The sequence below is a fragment of the Wyeomyia smithii genome, chromosome 2, assembly GCF_029784165.1.
Source record: "Wyeomyia smithii strain HCP4-BCI-WySm-NY-G18 chromosome 2, ASM2978416v1, whole genome shotgun sequence".
Lineage (NCBI taxonomy): Eukaryota > Metazoa > Arthropoda > Insecta > Diptera > Culicidae > Wyeomyia > Wyeomyia smithii.
The window spans coordinates 263,811,559-263,828,970 of NC_073695.1; the positions used below are offsets into that span (position 1 = coordinate 263,811,559).

The 17,412-nt window shown below is 39.9% G+C and overlaps 1 protein-coding gene across 8 annotated transcripts in view; it reads right to left on the bottom strand.

The window, feature by feature from the left end:
• The window catches only part of LOC129724144 (uncharacterized), a 292,991-nt gene extending 284,798 nt beyond the window's left edge, over positions 1 to 8,193 (bottom strand). For 6 of the 8 annotated variants that reach the window (XM_055678799.1, XM_055678801.1, XM_055678794.1 and 3 more), the window contains exon 1: positions 7,260 to 8,192. The gene's annotated coding sequence lies outside the window, so the exon portion shown is untranslated. Of the gene's footprint in view, positions 1 to 7,259 lie in introns of all 8 variants that reach the window. The other 2 variants (XM_055678798.1, XM_055678795.1) reach the window with 2 other exon arrangements.
• Between the last annotated feature and the right edge of the window lie 9,219 nt (positions 8,194 to 17,412).

Genomic DNA, 17,412 nt, shown 5'->3' on the forward strand with positions numbered 1-17,412 from the left:
GGAGAAACGATGAGACATCAATAAAAGTTAAAATCTTCAACATAGAAGTTATAGAAAAAATTATTGAGCGAAAAAAATGATTCTATCGCCGTAGTACATTAAGAAGAATTGAAAGCGACAAGAAAAAGCTTCTCATCTGCGGAGAATTTGAAGTAAAATTGTCAGAAGTAACCGAAGTCTGCCTGTGAATTAAAGGCAGTGAAATTATAAGAAGATATCCACAAATATAAAAAGTGCTAGTGATTACACGTTGAAAGGTTGAACTGTATGAAGTTAAGCCAATACCTTCGATGATTATAAAACTAAAGTATTCTATAGATAAACTCGACCCATCGGAATTGCAACAACACGCTTTGAAGACAGTAAACGCTATTGAGGCCGAAATACGATTGAACGTTATTAGAACAGTATTTTGGTCAGCCTCTTAAACAGTTCTTCCGTGGGTAAAAATCTAAGAAGAAGAAGAAAGATATATTCGTAAGCTCAATCAACAGGAATTGCTACGAAACTTCCAACTTTAAATTATCTTCCGCACTTCATCGTTTTCAACAAAACAAGTTGCCACCGAAGCCAAGATAAGTTTTCGACGCAGCTGCAAAAGTAAATGGAGTATTTTTGAACTCAATGTTGCTGCCCGGTCCAGATCAACTGACTTCATTATTTGGGAAAGAAAAATACCTGTATGTGGAGATGTTCCATCAAGTGAAAATACGCCGTGAAGACAAATGCGCAACGTTTCTTATGGCGCGACTGCAACAGTAGTAAAAAACCGGATATTTACGTCATGCAAGTCATGACTTTTGGCTCGACTTGTTCACCGTACTGCGCGCAAGCTGTAAAAAACCATAACGCAGAGAGATACTTGGAACAGTTTCCTGAAGCCATAAATGCAATAATAAAACAACATTACGTCGACGATTACGTTGATAGTTTTTGGGATCCAAAAAAGGCAAAGGAGCTTGTACAAAAGGTAACCGAAATTCATCAGTAAGGAGGCTTCCATATTAGAAACTTCTCTTCGAATAATACTGAATTGCTGAGAAGTATACCTGTAACAAGACGGTTATGCGCTGATATAAAACCGTTCCAAGATAAGAAATCTCAAATTGAGAAGGTATTAGGTGTGTATTGGAACACCAGTAGAGACATGCTAAGTTACCGATTTAATCATAATGATAAAGGAGCAGGAATCTTCAATATTGACGAAATACCTACGAAGAAACAAGTATTATCCTTGCTTATGAGTATTTACGATCCACTGGGTCTAATTTCTCATTTAGTTGTGCATGGTAAGATACTAATGCAGGAACTACACAAATATTCCAAACAATGGGATATACTTGTTCCGGATGAGCTGTATGATCAATGGCTGAACTTCTTACGTAAACTCAAACAAGCGGAAGGCTTATCGATCCCGAGATGCATTCTAACAGAGCACGCTCCGATAAAGTTACATGTTTTCGTTGACACCTCTGAAAAGGCACTTGCAGCTTGTGTATATGCTAGAACTGAAACAAGCTTTGGAATCAATACGCAGTTAATAACAGCTAAAACAAGAGTTGTGTCAATTGAACCACTATCTATTCCACGTCTGGAACTCCATGAGGCAGTCATGGGGACAAGGCTATTAGACGTCGTTCAAAAAGAGATACGTCTGGACATAAAATCTGCAACATTATAGACAGATTCGAAGACAGTGCTAGCATGGGTAACAAATACGAAAAGAAAATATCCATCATACATTAACATCCGAGTCGGCGAAATATTGGATACCACTGCCAAAGATCAATGGCGTTGGGTATAGTCTGAAAACAATACGGTAGATGAGGCTACTATAGAATATGTCGGAGAAATTAAATGGTATAATGAGCCAAAACACTTCGAATTACGGTTCGACGGTTGAACGTTACCCGGTAATCAACCTGTTACAGAAATAGAAGAAACCTTATTCAACGGCGAGTGTGACCTCGTAAATAAAAACGATTTCTCCGATTGGCGGAGACTACACTACCAAATTTATCATCAGATTATGGCAGAAGAGAATAAATTTCAAAGCCGCTCATCTGAGAGATGGCAGAAAAAACTGTCCACAACATTCAACTATTTGTCTCGATTGGGAAGCCTACGATACTGCCACTGAAAATAGCGATAGCAGCAATGTATATCTACGTTAGATACAGTCATGGCTAATCGTGAATTAAGGAGACCGCCAGAAGACGCTACACGGCTGCGAAACACACCACAGAAGATGAAGTGTAGTAATATGTTAGTAATTTATTTGAACCGTAAATGCAATATGTTTATTTTGAAAAGATGTATAATTTTGTAATAATGCGTAATAGTTTTTTGATAAATCTTAGTAGATTTATGGGGTCCAGAATGTAGCAAACGCATTATTTAGAACTTGACAATATAGTCATTCAGCAACTCATTTAATATTGTTCTTATAAAAGGAATTAGAATAGATTTAATAATCGCAATAGGTTCCCTTCATAGAGGAGATTGCTACATAGATAATCCCCGACCGACCCTTCGTGCGGGTGCTAGATTAGAAGCAGGTATAGAATATCTAGATCCGTGCGAGTGCACTGATCGTAAGCGGTCTATTTTCTCAGTCTGTTAGGTTTAGCCAGCGTCAATGACTATGTGAATTATGGCCGGACAATGCTCAAAGAAAAGGGCGATAAGTCCTATTATCAGCCGGCGCGTCTGCGTACGCATTATCATCTTAAGTAGGGAAATAGGGAATGCAAATCCGGTGCTTTGTAAAACATTGTAACTACCTGAATGAATGTTGTCGTAGGCGCGTGTAAAGAAAGCCAATAACGTTCGAAACCTTTTTCCGGTTCAGGTACCGGATTAGGGGAAGGCAAATTTGACCTGACTAGGCGAATGGAAATTCTGTCGCGTTCTTATTTGTTCCCTTACGAAGATTCGGAGAATCTTCTCTCTCATTTTCTCTTCCATACGTAGGCATAGTTCGTAAGATTACAATTTGTAAATTTTTGTATATAAACCCGATTTGCTACCAAATAAAATCATACCACTAGCAAATACGAACTCGCACAGATCTTTCTTAATCCGAACGCTAGATTTCAGAGGTTGTCCCTTGTGTGTTTAAGCCTTTCGAATGCGAAAAGGACCTTTGCACACCGGTTAAGATAACCCGAGGAATCTAACCCTTTTAAAGAAAGACGTTCATTATTCTTAACTCCTGAAGTCGACAACATACGTAAAATGTCACGGCTAGGAGCATCGCGTCCACTTCTGGAATGGTTAAGTTCGTATTTATGTGGAAGGATACTGCGTGTGAAACTTCGTTCTTGTGTCTCGTCGCAATTCACTAATAAATCGGGAGTTCCGCAAGGTAGCAATATGGGGCCTTTGCTTTTCGCTATATTCTTCAATGATGCAATGCTACGGTTAGGAGTTGGCTGTAGGTTGGTATATGCGGATGATCTAAAGTTATATCTGGTAGTTCGTACAATCGACGATTGTCGTCATTTGCAACATTTGCTGAATTTATTCGTCGAGTGGTGCCATAAGAACTGGCTGATAATTAGTATTGGAAGATGTGAGGTAGTGACTTTAAAGACTCTCACTGCTTCAAAGCCTTATACTGCTCTCTAGTACGACCACTTCTTGAAAATTGTAGCTCGATCTGGTACCCTCATCAGTTAACTTGGTCTAAGGATCGAACGTGTTCTGGAAAGATTTGTCCGACTAGCATTACGTGACCTTCCCTGGCGTGATCCGGAAAATCTTCCTCCGTATCCCGACGGAGCCTATAACCACTGCAATCAGGACCTTCTCGAGCATAGAAGATTTGTTTGAGCTTGGCGAACCATCTCGCAAGTTTGTGAATAAGTTGAAAAATTCGAATATTTTGTAAACTTGACGCTATTTTTATTATTTATTAAGACTACATACTGTCAAGTAAATTATTGAATAAAATTAAAATTAAAAATTAATCGTCCATAGCTGGGCTATTCCATGAGAGGATGTAACCATATTTTGTTTCATTGTTCAATGATTTCGTGTAAATCTGGAGTGTAATCCGTGCATTCTTCGTGAACGTCGGTAAATGAAATGAATAATAGAACAAATACCCTTTTTTGTTAGGGAATTAGGATTACGTTGTCCATTGATGTGAACTTTTGTTATAACAAATACCCTAGTTATTCAACCACTCCCGTGAATTTTGGTGACCCTAGCCACTTTTTTTTTCAGAGATTTAAATGAGTTTTCTCGTAAATTTAACGTTGAAGCGGCGATTTTGGCGAGCATTTGCTATGCGAACTCTCACCTAAGTTGACGCGTTTTGGTAATGGTCAAAATTCGATTCAGATTTTTGCGGACTTTTGCCTGCACGAGTTTCAAGATTTTTGTTTTAAGATTCCAAGCAGATTTTACCCGTTTTCAAGGCAGTTGCAGATTTTTTTTTTTTTGAAACATCTGGCATCTCTACTGCACAGGCTTGCTGCGCTAAAATCAGTTACGTTGCCTGTGCTGAAGAAAAAAGTTTTGTTTCAGCTCTGATTGGTCCAAACATGCGTTCAACAAGGCTCTACATTTTTCAAGAGTATAGTTAGCGCCCCAAAATCACAATTTTCCGCATTTTTGTGGATGCATAGCTAATTTTTCAATTGAATGATGTAAGAATGAAAGAAATCCGTTGAAAACTGACTGAGTTTTTGGCATTGGAATGTGGACAATTTTTGTGACGTTCTCGATGTTTTCGGTTTTTCAATTTATACCCCTACATATGTTGCCGTAGGATGTATTGCTACGTCAAAAGCGATACCCAGATGAATTATTATCTCTCCAGGCAAATTTAATTGCCGATACTTGGCTAAAGTTACTAACGTGGCTCGGGAAACAAGAGCGCCTACGCAGGAGACGGACCACTTACCACAGTGACATGTATTCCTTTCCGTCACAATCGATGGAGATGCAAAATTCGTTCTCCGACAATAACGATTATTACACTTCTTTCCTTCCCTTCCCAAACAGACTGTGTAAATGTTGCAAGGGACAGATGTGTCAATCAATTTTGCTCGGTGATTATGATTATAATTCATCCTATACCGTGCTGGATCGAAACCCGTACAGTATCGAAATCCGTACACCTTGATGTTTTTCTTCAGTTTAAAGCATTATAAAAGTGAAAATTCATATGATAGTTACATGTACATATCCGTTGAGTTGTTGGCCTTCTGTTAAATTAAACTATGCGCCAGTCCATGAAATAAAAATATTAAAAATGAAAAATCAATCGTGTGTCGGTTTCAGTTGTCATTTCGTTGTATCGTTAGAGAATTTACTAAGGAAACGTTCTTCAGATAAAAACGATTTTCAAGTGGGATATAAGTGTTTTACTCTGTGAATCTTTTTAAAATTGATGGAAAAGGTAAGTCTTTGTCATTTTCGAACTGTATATTGCCTAATAAATAGTGTAAGTTGTATTTATTCAACAAAAACTGTGCCGTACGGTTTTTAATTCTTTTTATTTGCTTGAATCGAAATCCGTACAGCGTGTGTATCATGCATATATTGTGGAACTTTCTTCTTGTTTTCAGCATATAATGGATGAAAACAAGTATAAATATACGGCAAACAATTTTAAACGAGCTGTGACTGAGGTGCGCAAGGGAAAGTCGTACCGGGAAGCTTCGAGGGGTTCCGGCGTTCCGGTTACTACGAAACGCTACGAAAATTGCACTATTTCAGCTGATATCAAAAATTTGAAAACCGTGTGAAACTTTGGGAGACAGTTGAGCCTCAAATATACTTATTCGGTAATTTAAAGATAAATTTTAAATAAAAGATGTTCATTTTTGTACTTCTTCATCTATACGGAGTTTGATTTATTGTTGTATGGACTTTGATCCAGTCTATATCGCGTGTGTGCGGATTTCGATTCAAAAGTGTACGGGTTTTGATTCAGACAAAAAACTGTGTACGGATTTCGATTCAAAACATGTTCTATTTAAACATGATTTTTTCGAGTTTCGGAGTGATTTTAATCATTTTGCTGGAAAATAGTGATAAAATATAAGTATACCTATAACTAAACATTGCAGTTTAAAGCAATATGTGATTTCTTGATTTAATATTGACCGTCGAAGATTATCTTGTGCTTAGGTGTACGGATTTCGATCCAGCACGGTACTGTTTTTTTTCTGCTCGTTTTTGCCTAACTGTGATATGGGGATGATAAAAATGATTTTTTATCGGTAATAGCTCGGTTTGTATAGGAGCTATCTTTTTTGTATTACTTACAAAGTTGTGTGTTTGGATGATGTGCAAATATTTGTTAAACATTATTGCATTCTAACTGCTACAGTTTCTAGATATTCAAGAAAAAAGTTAAATTTTAACAACAAGTTAAGTGCAAGGCTGAAAAGTTAGATTTTGCAGCGCCAGCGAGGAAGTTCCGATCTAAAACGTATTATCATTTCATGAGAATTTGTTCATACTAAATTTCTTCTGCAGAGAGGTGTCAATAAAACCAGTATTTGGAGATTGAATCAAAAAAGTTTACGATTTTGAGCTCTCCTCGTACCACTGCTCATACCAGCAAACAATATAATGCGACTATAAGGGTCTGTGAGGCCTCGGCCAATTTTCGTAATATTTTTTTTTTTTTTGTAATAAATCGTTGTCAATTCGCTGTCGATATTAAGCCGTTCAACATTTTGTAGAACTTGTAGACGGCGACAATCGTCAATGTACGGACAGCCTAGTACCAATTAAGGTCATCCGGGTATACTAACTTATAACCAATCTCTTAGCAGTTGCGGTACTCCCGATTTACTAATGAAACTAACAATCTTCATTTTCAACATCTTATAAAATACACACTCCAGGAAATAACGAAAAGAGTAGCGGCATGCTTCCTTAAGCCACCACAATTAATGGAACAGATCAATGTAAGCAAAAACAAGCCCTGTTCTGGAAGCCAAGACGTATGGTCTACCGCTGAATGATTCAGATTGGTGCACTATTTCTTGAAAAGGGCAGCAAAGTTTTACAAATTGAACTCGATGTAGAAAACTTCGAATAACCTTTGCACAATCCACTATTTCACAATCTCTGCCCTAATTTATTCCACGTACTTAAACTACTGAATTCGAGTAAATTGAATTAAAATGAGGTGACGATAAGAAAAATAAAACACTTTAAATACCAACAACATTCACCAAGCATCGCTAGGGCTCTGTTGGAAATAAACCGCGGAAGCAAAAAGGAAGCCTTACCTGCCCAGCAGCAAACTTCGATAGGATAATCGACCTGCTGCCCAAGTTCCAATTCTTCCAGTTTCACACGCGTTTGTTTTTGTACCAAACCACCGGATTATTCTCAAATTTCTTTCGCAACCTCATACACACACACAGTCCCACGTGCGTCTTGCAGCAAGTCACACAATCTTCTGTACCGCTTAGTTTCACGTCGCGTAACAAGTCGCAAAATCCGCGAAAATTCCATTACCTCTACGAGTGGCCGTTCATTGCCCGGGTCTTCAGCACGGTAATAGCCTCCCCCACCCAACCGGGACAGGCTACTACTCCAGGCTGCTGCTGCTGCTCCCCTACGACGGTATGACACGTTGAGACCACTTTCTGCAAAGCGCCAGCCTGCTGGACTGTCAAACAGGAGAAAATCTGCATGCCTGCACACTCACATACTAGCAGCCATTCACTATCGTGAGAAAACTCCGTCGTGTCTTGGCCTGGCACTTAGCACACTTCTTACGGCCTCAGGCGTCCGAAGGTGAAACTGTTTGTTTAACTTTAATTCAATTAACCTCGGTCTCGGTTCGAATTAGTTTGATTGGTATTTGCACAATCAGCATCGAAATTCGCTACTGCTTCTGATTTCACCTCATCGTGGCTCTTATCAGCACGGTGTCGGATGGAGAACGGGGAATGAAAATGGATTTCACTTTCTTGGGAGTGCCCCTCGTTTCGTTTTTCGTCAATATTTCAAGAAAGCACTCTTCGATTTCCACCAAACCACACATTTTTCCGAATATGGCACAAAATCTCAACCATCTTCTTCATCCATGTTGTCCCAAAATCCAATCCCATTGCCCTTGTGCACACTGGAAAAAAATTCAATTTTCACCAAACTCGGGATCAGCGCGGGCGGATGTCCTTACGTGCGAACATTTCACCTCAAACTGTGAGCGATTTTCATGATGGCTGACCGAATAGGGGGAGCGAATTTCCATTTCATTGCGTGCGTGTGTTCTGGCACTGCGAAAAAAAACACACGGTTAGGCAAAATGCCACCGAACGAAAGGATACGTGTTTTCATTCGCTCGGAGCTTTTCCCGCACTCTCGCGAACCGTGTTCGTTCTCTCGTTCTCACAACTCTCTCGATGAGATAACATTTAGTAGTGTTAACTGTCAAAGAACTGGGTGGTTTTTACGAGTTTGTTATTGTTATTAGCTGGCAGGTCGGATCACCACCACCACCATTGCCGTCACCACCCACCCACTGGATCGAATCCGCACGTGAACACGTAGCATGTGGTGTGCGAATCTGGAAAGCTTGTTATGACAGACAGCCGAGTGCAGGTCTACCAACCGCGGAAACCGAAAAAAGGGGTTTTTCCTACGTGCGAACAGATATGGGAAATTCCGAGGGGTTTTCCTGCGACTCAGGAAAATTGACTGGCAGCGCCCCAGTTGGAGCTTTCTGCCAAGAAGCTTAGCTCATAGAACAAGTCAAAATCTGCTGATTGACTCGTGTGAGAATTCATGAGCTAGTGGATTTCTCATAGACTGACAAAACTATAGTTTTTCCTCGTTTTCTGGCTATAAATTTGTTTAATGTATAACCGTGACCACGGCAGCAGTTTTGGGAGTTTAAAGTTACAAAAAACAACCAAATTTTAGTTCGACCGTAAACTGAGGTGACTTTGATCACTTTTTGGAATATATATAAATTATTTTGAAAATATACTGAATACAAATTTTTTTGATATTTTTAAAATGAGTACTGGCATGCATTGAGCAAGATCCAATTCCTATTTCAAAAGTTTAGCAACAACTCCGATGCTTTTGAACATACTTTAAAATTTTTACATCAATCATTATTTCGGGGTTACTTTGATTACTTCATTGTTTTGATGAGTTTGTAGTGAAACTTTCTCGCTTTAAAAAATTTGGACAACCTAAACCGACTTTAATGAGTTTATGAGTATGAAAGGCAATTTGGGGGCCATTCACATTCCACGTGAACAGTATATGTTGACGAATGCCCAAGATCCATACAAATTTTTTAGAATATGAATGAACGATTGTTCACGGAGAGGAAAGGGGTCTAAAACACCAAAAACTAGTCCACGTGGAGAATGACGAATGATTAAAGTTAAAGTCACTATAATTAAGTGAATAAATAAATAAATAGTCCTCGTGGAATATGGCTTTTCCAATAGACCCAACATTGCCTTTGAAAACATAGTTGCAAAAATATTTCTATTTTAATAACTAATCTAGTAATAAAATAAATAAACATTACATATCACAGCTTGTGGTTTTATATCTGCTTGTACCGATTGTTTCTATGCAATAAAATTCGCTCAAAATCCAGTTTATTTGCAATTCTCATTCTAGCCATGAAAATTCTCTTCAAATAACAGAAAAAGCAAGAATAGAAGCAAAGTAGACATATCTAAACACAATCAGTGAGAGTTACAAAAAATCCCAAGCTCTACGAGCGCTTTTTGTCACATTTTCAAAAAAAGGTAGAGCGATCAAAGTCATCCTGCTGATCAAAGTCACCCCAGTTTACAGCACATTGAGAAATTCCTAAGCAGCTTGGGTTGCAATGAAAATTATTTAAAATTCATTAGGACGTCGATTTTAATTTCCAAAATTCTTCAATATTGTGATTGGTAAAATGAGATGACAAATCGAGGTAAAAAAACATATAAGTATCTGACCAGAGTTTTCTATGATCCAATTTGAACTAGATTTTTCAAGCTTTTTATTTCAAGTAATCCTGTCAAACTGTTGAATTTACCTTTCAGTTTTTTATATATGTTTGCCAGTTTTATCCCGATTTTTTATCAGTTCAAGTTCCATTTTTTACTAAACTTTCGTTAAACAGATTTTTTTTTTTTAAATAGTTAAATAGTTTATTTGACACGGCACGATACAATTTATGTTTAACTGAGCCAAGTACATTTTTTTTAAATTCTAAATTAGCAGGGAAAAGAGGGAGGCCTTTTCTTTATTCTCGCGGCCGACTACGAGCTAGTGGGGATTTAAGGTGAGAGGAGGGGAGTTACAATTTTGATTTTAACTATATTGAGTTATGCGATTTGTTTATTTGTACATGGCTAAGCAGTGATGTTCTATTTGAGCAGTTTGGACTGAGGTGTCTGCGTGAACATGAAGATGCCGAGTCTTCGTTTGGGTGTCTCCAGCTTAGTGTATCATATTCTTTCAGCGTGTAGCGGAAATGGTAATCTAACAAATAGACAGAAGAGTTTCATATTTTAATACCAGCGTGTTTTATGAACACGTATAGCTGTGTCATGTACTGGAGATCACCGCTTCCCAGAATGTCTCTAACGGGTACGTTCGGTTGTTTTCCTCGGGCCCGAAGGGAATCTATAAGCTCAGACCTAACACCACAGTATTCGGTACACGACCAAACAACATGCTCGATGTCATGGTAGCCATCGCCACAAACGCAGTGATTACTGTCTACAAGCCCTATACGAAAGAGATGCGTGTTTAACGTGTAGTGATTGGACATAAGTCTGGACATCACGCGAATGAAGTCTCGACCTACATCCAACCCCTTGAACCATGCTTTCGTCGATACCTTAGGAAAAATGGAATGTAGCCACCGTCCCAGTTCATCTGAGTTCCATGATGATTGCCAACTGTTGAGTGTTCTCTGACGCAAAATGCTATAAAATTCATCATAAGCAATTGGTCTTTCATAAATATCGCCATCAATAGCACCCACCTTAGCTAAAGAGTCAGCCTTTTCGTTACCCGGAATCGAGCAATGAGAAGGGACCCACGCTAAGGTAACCCGGTAATTTTTATCTGTTAAAGCACTTAAAAACCGCCGTATTTTCCCCAGGAAATACGGGGTGTGCTTCACAGTCTTCATTGATCGCAGAGCCTCAATGGCACTGAGACTATCTGTGAAGATGAAGTAGTGGTCTATGGGTAGGGTTTCGATGATTCCAAGAGAGTACTGAATAGCAGCAAGTTCTGCGACGTACACGGAAGCAGGAGCACCGAGTTTGTAGGAGGCGTTAAAATTTTCGTGGAAAACACCGAAGCCAGTGGACTCATCTAGATTAGATCCGTCAGTGTAAAACCTTTTATCATAACTAACATGTTTAAACTTATTGGAAAAAATCTTAGGGATCTCTTGGGGTCGCAATTGATCCGGGATACCAGAAATGTCTTGTTTCATGGTGGTGTCGAAGAATATAGCATTATTAGAAGTATCTAAAGGTGCGACATTGGAGGAATCGTATGAAGAAGGATTAATATCTTGAGCCATATAGTCAAAATATAAAGTCATGAATCTGGATTGAGATTGAAGGTCGACCAACCTCTCGAAATTTTCAATTACTAATGGGTTCATAACTGTGCATCGAATTAGCAACCGGTAAGAGAGATTCCAAAAACGATGTTTCAACGGAAGAATACCCGCTAACACTTCAAGACTCATCGTATGGGTCGACTGCATGCAACCCAAGGCAATACGCAAACAACGATATTGTATTCTCTCTAATTTTATAATATGTGTGTTCGCGGCGGAGCGAAAGCAGAAACAGCCGTACTCAAGAACTGACAATATCGTTGTTTGGTATAACCTTAGAAGGTCTCCTGGGTGAGCACCCCACCAAGTTCCGGTAATCGTACGAAGAAAATTAATCCTCTGTTGGCATTTTTGTGTTAGATACCTAATATGACAAGCCCAGGTGCATTTAGAGTCGAACCAGACCCCGAGATATTTAGCGACTAAAACCTGAGAGATCGTTTTACCCGTTAGAAGGAGCTGCAGCTGAGCTGGGTTATGCTTCCTAGAAAAAACGACCAGCTCAGTTTTCTCCGGAGAGAATTCGATACCCAGCTTAAGAGCCCATTCAGACAAATTGTCTAAGGTATCTTGCAATGGTCCTTGCAGATCGCTAGCCCCACTACCAGTAATGGATACAACGCTATCGTCTGCAAGTTGCCTTAGCGTGCATGAATTTGCAAGACATTCATCGATGTCATTGACGTAAAAATTATATAAGAGAGGACTTAAACATGAGCCCTGGGGGAGGCCCATGTAACTAATTCGGGAAGTTGTCGAATCGCCATGTGAGAAATACATATGCTTTTCTGACAACAAATTGAGCAAAAAGTTATTCAAATATGGTGAAAGTCCCTGCGAATGAAGTTTCGCGCTTAAAACTTCTACAGAGACAGAGTCAAAAGCCCCCTTAATATCCATGAACGCAGAAGCCATTTGCTCTTTTCGAGCAAAGGCTAGTTGAATTTCAGTAGAAAGCAACGCTAGGCAATCGTTCGTCCCTTTGCCCCGGCGAAAGCCAAATTGAGTATCTGAAAGTAACCCGTTTGTTTCGACCCATTTGTCTAACGGTAAGAGGATCATTTTCTCCATTAATTTCCGGAGGCAGGAGAGCATCGCAATCGGCCTATATGAATTGTGATCAGAGGCAGGTTTCCCGGGTTTCCGAATAGCAATGACTTTTACCTCCCTCCAGTCATGCGGAACAATATTTAGCTCAAGAAACTTGTTGAACAAATTCAACAAGCGTCTTTTTGCAGAGTCGGGTAGATTCTTCAACAGGTTGAATTTTATTCCATCTAACCCTGGAGCCTTATTGTTGCACGACAGGAGAGCCATTGAAAAATCCAACATCGAAAATGGAGGCTCTTCCGTAGTTACTAATAACGCGTCGCGAAAGGTTTTCTGTTCCGGAACAGAGTCCGGACAGACCTTTTTGGCAAAATCGAGTATCCAGCGATCTGAATACTCTTCGCTTTCATTCGAAACGTCACGGTTCCGCATGCGCCTGGCGGTATCCCAAAGAGTGCTCATCGCTGTTTCCCTGGACAACGCGTTTACGAACCGCCGCCAGTACCCGCGTTTTTTCGCCTTTACTAAGCTCTTCATCTGCCTGCCCAGTGCCTCGTACTTTCGAAGCAGGTTGACAGTGCCGTACTCCCGGTAGTCCTTATACGCCGCGGACCTTCGCGCGTACAGCTCAGAGCACTCTTTGTCCCACCATTTGTTGGGAGGGCGCTGTCTAATCGTCACCCCGGGTATCGGTTTCGTCTGAGCTTGAGTCGCGGCGTCGATTATCAAGCCAGCTAAGAACGCGTATTCTTCCTGCGGAGGAAGTTCCTCAGTGAGAACAGTGAGAATTAAAATCTCCCAATATCAAAAAAGGCGCGGGAAGCAACTCTGCTATATCAGTGAGATGCTTCTGTTCAATCCGCGCGGATGGAGGCATATATAACGAAACAAGGCATAGGTCTTTTCCATTCATATTCGTTTGAATGGCAACGACTTCAATATTCGAGATCGAGGGGAGGTCGATTCGGAAGAAGGAATAGCACTTTTTAATCCCTAAAAGTACCCCTCCACCGTGTGAGTCTCGATCTCGACGAATAATGTTAAAATCGTGGAAATTGAGTTGATCGTTTGAATTGAGAAAGGTTTCACAGAGCGCAAATGCGTCACAATTGTATGTATTTATTAAATGAGAAAATAGATCGAATTTGGGGATGATACTTCTGCAATTCCACTGTAATACAGTGATAAAATTCCTAACCTCTTTCGCCGTATTAGTCATCGAAAGATATGATAGCTGAAATGAGGGGCCAAGTTGCTGCTAGTTGCATCAAAAAGGTTTTCACTGTAGGAAGAAGGGCAAGAAGAATATTTTGTAGGGGATCTGGTATGTTGAATGTTTTAAATATCCAGTCCACAATATCAGAAAATTTTATGAACCCTGTTTCTTTTTTATCTTCTGATCGAGAAATGGGTGCACGAGGGGTTTTTGGTGCCCCAGGAAGCGGTGGGTACTCCTGGTTTGATTTAAAATTAAAACCGGGAGGTACTTGCTTCGGTTTTTCTTCACCGCTTCCTTTTTGTGTTGGCTTATTGGTCATTCCGCTAGGGGTTATCTTGCGACCTTTGCGAGAAAGATTAGGAGAGTTGATCATTCTCCTCTTCCTAGATCCTTCTGGCATGGCATAAGAACACCCTTCGACGGGATCGTCAGATGTACCCTCATCGGTTGGCAAAAAGGAAAAGATGTTTCCTGTCGAGGGTGGCTCAGCACTCTTCAGCATTTCTGCGAAAGAGCGCTTTGATCGTTCCTTGAGGGAACGCTTAATTTTTTCCTCGCGCTGTTTGTACGCGGGACACGCCGAAAGGTCATGCCGAGTTCCCTCGCAGTAAAGACACTTTTCAGTATCCTCACTGCAAGCGGTCTCAGCATGATTGCCTCCGCACTTGCTGCAGCGTGCCTTGTTGCAGCAGTAGGTGGCTGTATGACCTAACTGCTTGCAGTTTTGGCAATGCATGACCCGCGGTACGAACAGGCGTACAGGCAGACGAACCCTGTCCAAAGAGATGTAGTTCGGCAGTGCGGATCCGGCGAATGTTACACGGAAGGAATCCGAAGGGAAGAATTTCTTCTTCCCTTCTTCGATGGATACTGAATGCAATTGCTTGACATCCAGTATCTTTACATCTTGAATCAGGGGGTTCTTGAGGCAGCCAACCCCGTGACGCAAAATGTCATCGACCGTGAGGCTTTCTTCGGTAACCACACCGTCGATCTCCACGTCCACGTCCAGGTAGCGGGGAAGGTAGAGGGGAATTGATGGGGGAGATCTCAATCTCTTGCCCAGTTGTTTCCACATCCAGGAATAGTTGCACCTGCATGTCGTCCATTTTGCGGGAGCGTTACGCTCTACCGCACACAAACGATAAATATTCGAATGTGAGGGGGGGTCAAGTAGTTGCTATTAAATTTTAAAAACAATTTTTCAAACTACAATGGATCAAAATAAAAAAAAAGGCAGTAATACTAATACTAATAACAATAGTAATAATAATAATAATAATAATAATAATAATAATAATAATAATAATAATAATAATAATAATAATAATAATAATAATAATAATAATAATAGTGATAATAATTATAATAATAATAATAACAATAATAATAATACTAATAATGATAAAAATTCTAAAGTGAATACTTCACCGAACGTCTAAGTCTCGACCTCACGGCTGATAGTAGGATTAATCGAGCGTCTCCGCAGAACAAACAATGACGATCCAGCTTCGTGTTGTGACACAGTGGCCGTATCCTACACGCGACCTTGTAGATGCCACTTGTAGTTGACTTCCACTCCTTCGATCGTATGGTGGTCCGTGCTGCTAGCGGGGTAACAGCGGTGCGGGAGAATTATTCTTGCTGATATATCAGCTGCGTATCGGATCACTGGCGGGGTAGCCTGCCCCTACCAGTGTGCAGAAGATGTTTCTGCCGATAAACTACCGGCTATTGTTATCGCGCAGCACAAGAGCTAATCGACAAAAAAACACCCGTACGATAACTCGTGTATTATTTTGCAAACTTAAACGGAGATGAACAATTTGCGTCTAATCGAGACGAAAGCAAAACAACGAATGTTAAACAGATTTTGTAGTGTCTTAATCGTTTAGTTCTTCCTAATCTTTTAGTATTAAAATAAGCATACCCTTTCAATTAAAAACCAGCTGATAAATAAACTTAAAATCAATTGAGAAGGCATTGGGCTAACCGATCAAGAGCTCGCTTTTTATTCGCGATGTTTTTAGACCGATGTTGTAAGTGGTTCTGCAGTTTTTTTTTTTTTTTTTTTTTTTTTTTTTCAAGTTTCCTCAATTTCGCGCTAAGTCGCAACTTTGCAACTTGGATCATTGAACGATGAAGTCAAACAAAAAAAGAAGAAAAATAAAAGAAATTCGGCACTTAAGGAAGGTCTGTGCACATGGAATCGTAAAATTTTCGGATCGGATTTTGGATTTTTTCAGTGTAGCACTTTTTACTGCCGATAGTTGAAAAAACGCGTAGGCAGAAAGTTGTACGCGGTCCTCTGTCAAAGAATCCAAACGTTTCGCCAGTCTAAAACACACACAGCAGAAGGCTGTGCCCTTTGAAATCAAAAATATACTTGTATCACAAGATTCGTGACAGAATCCTGTAGGTTAATATGGGAGGAACAGGGTTGCTGTTACATCTGCCACCCCCTGAATGACTGATCGTCCTCTAGAAAAGGCGACGATCAGATGGCCAGTTACGCTAGCTGCTAGGATTGTCTCATGCTCTTCATAACAATTCTTGTTGCCGTTTCATGAAATATGCCTTCTATTCTCTTGGCGTTATTCGTTTTTATATAATATGCATAGTTTTATTCTGATATAGTAGACTCAACTGACAACTGCGGTGTCAACACATTTCTTGTTGACATTATCCTTGGCCAACAATCCTTGATTTCTCGCGCTTCCTCCGGGTTACTTAAAAATACAACCTGTCACGCTGTGGAGCACAGGTACTATGTTTGTACTATCATAACTTATACCGTCTAATATCATATGGTCGGCGTGCGACCAGACCGAACCAAGCGCCAAAAACATTATTTCGAGTAATCGGCGATCAAAGTTTAACCATCGCGTATGCTTCCTGCAAGTTGCTGCAGAGAAATTTTGTTATTATACCATTATAAACTGTTCAAATGATTTCGTTTTTTCATAAAAGATAGATTATCACAAACATCCAATAGTGTTAAAAACTCAATTTTCAAAAATATGGCGCTTAGTTCGGTCTGGTCGCACGCCGACCATATGACATTAGATATATTCTGTCGGTAGCCTAAAAAAATCTCAAAATCATATCATCAGTCGTAATAACGCTTAAACCGATTATAATGATTTTTTTGTAAACGATACCCAATTTTCGGTTACCGTAGAGCTTTGTAATGTTAGTAAAACCGAGCCACTGAGGGAGCATACTTAAATGATATAGGGGTCTGCTGTGACAATGGCGGGGGGCGGGGGGGTAGGTATTAGACAGAAGTTGATGCAGCATTTTTTTTAAAGACCAAATTTTTTTGCAGAAAAGCATCGAACAAAGCTTTGCAGCGGGAGTTTTCGAAATCTTTTTATCTGTGGCATTAGGCAATATTTCAAAAGCGCTTCAAGCGCAGAAACAATCGTTTGTATTTCCAACGCATGTCTTTTAGTGGTGAAAATTACAAGATACTCGTTTATTTTCAAAGAAGCATTTTTTTTTTGCGAATTCGTGAATATTTTCTGTGTTTTCTACAAACCTGGACTGTAAGGAGTTG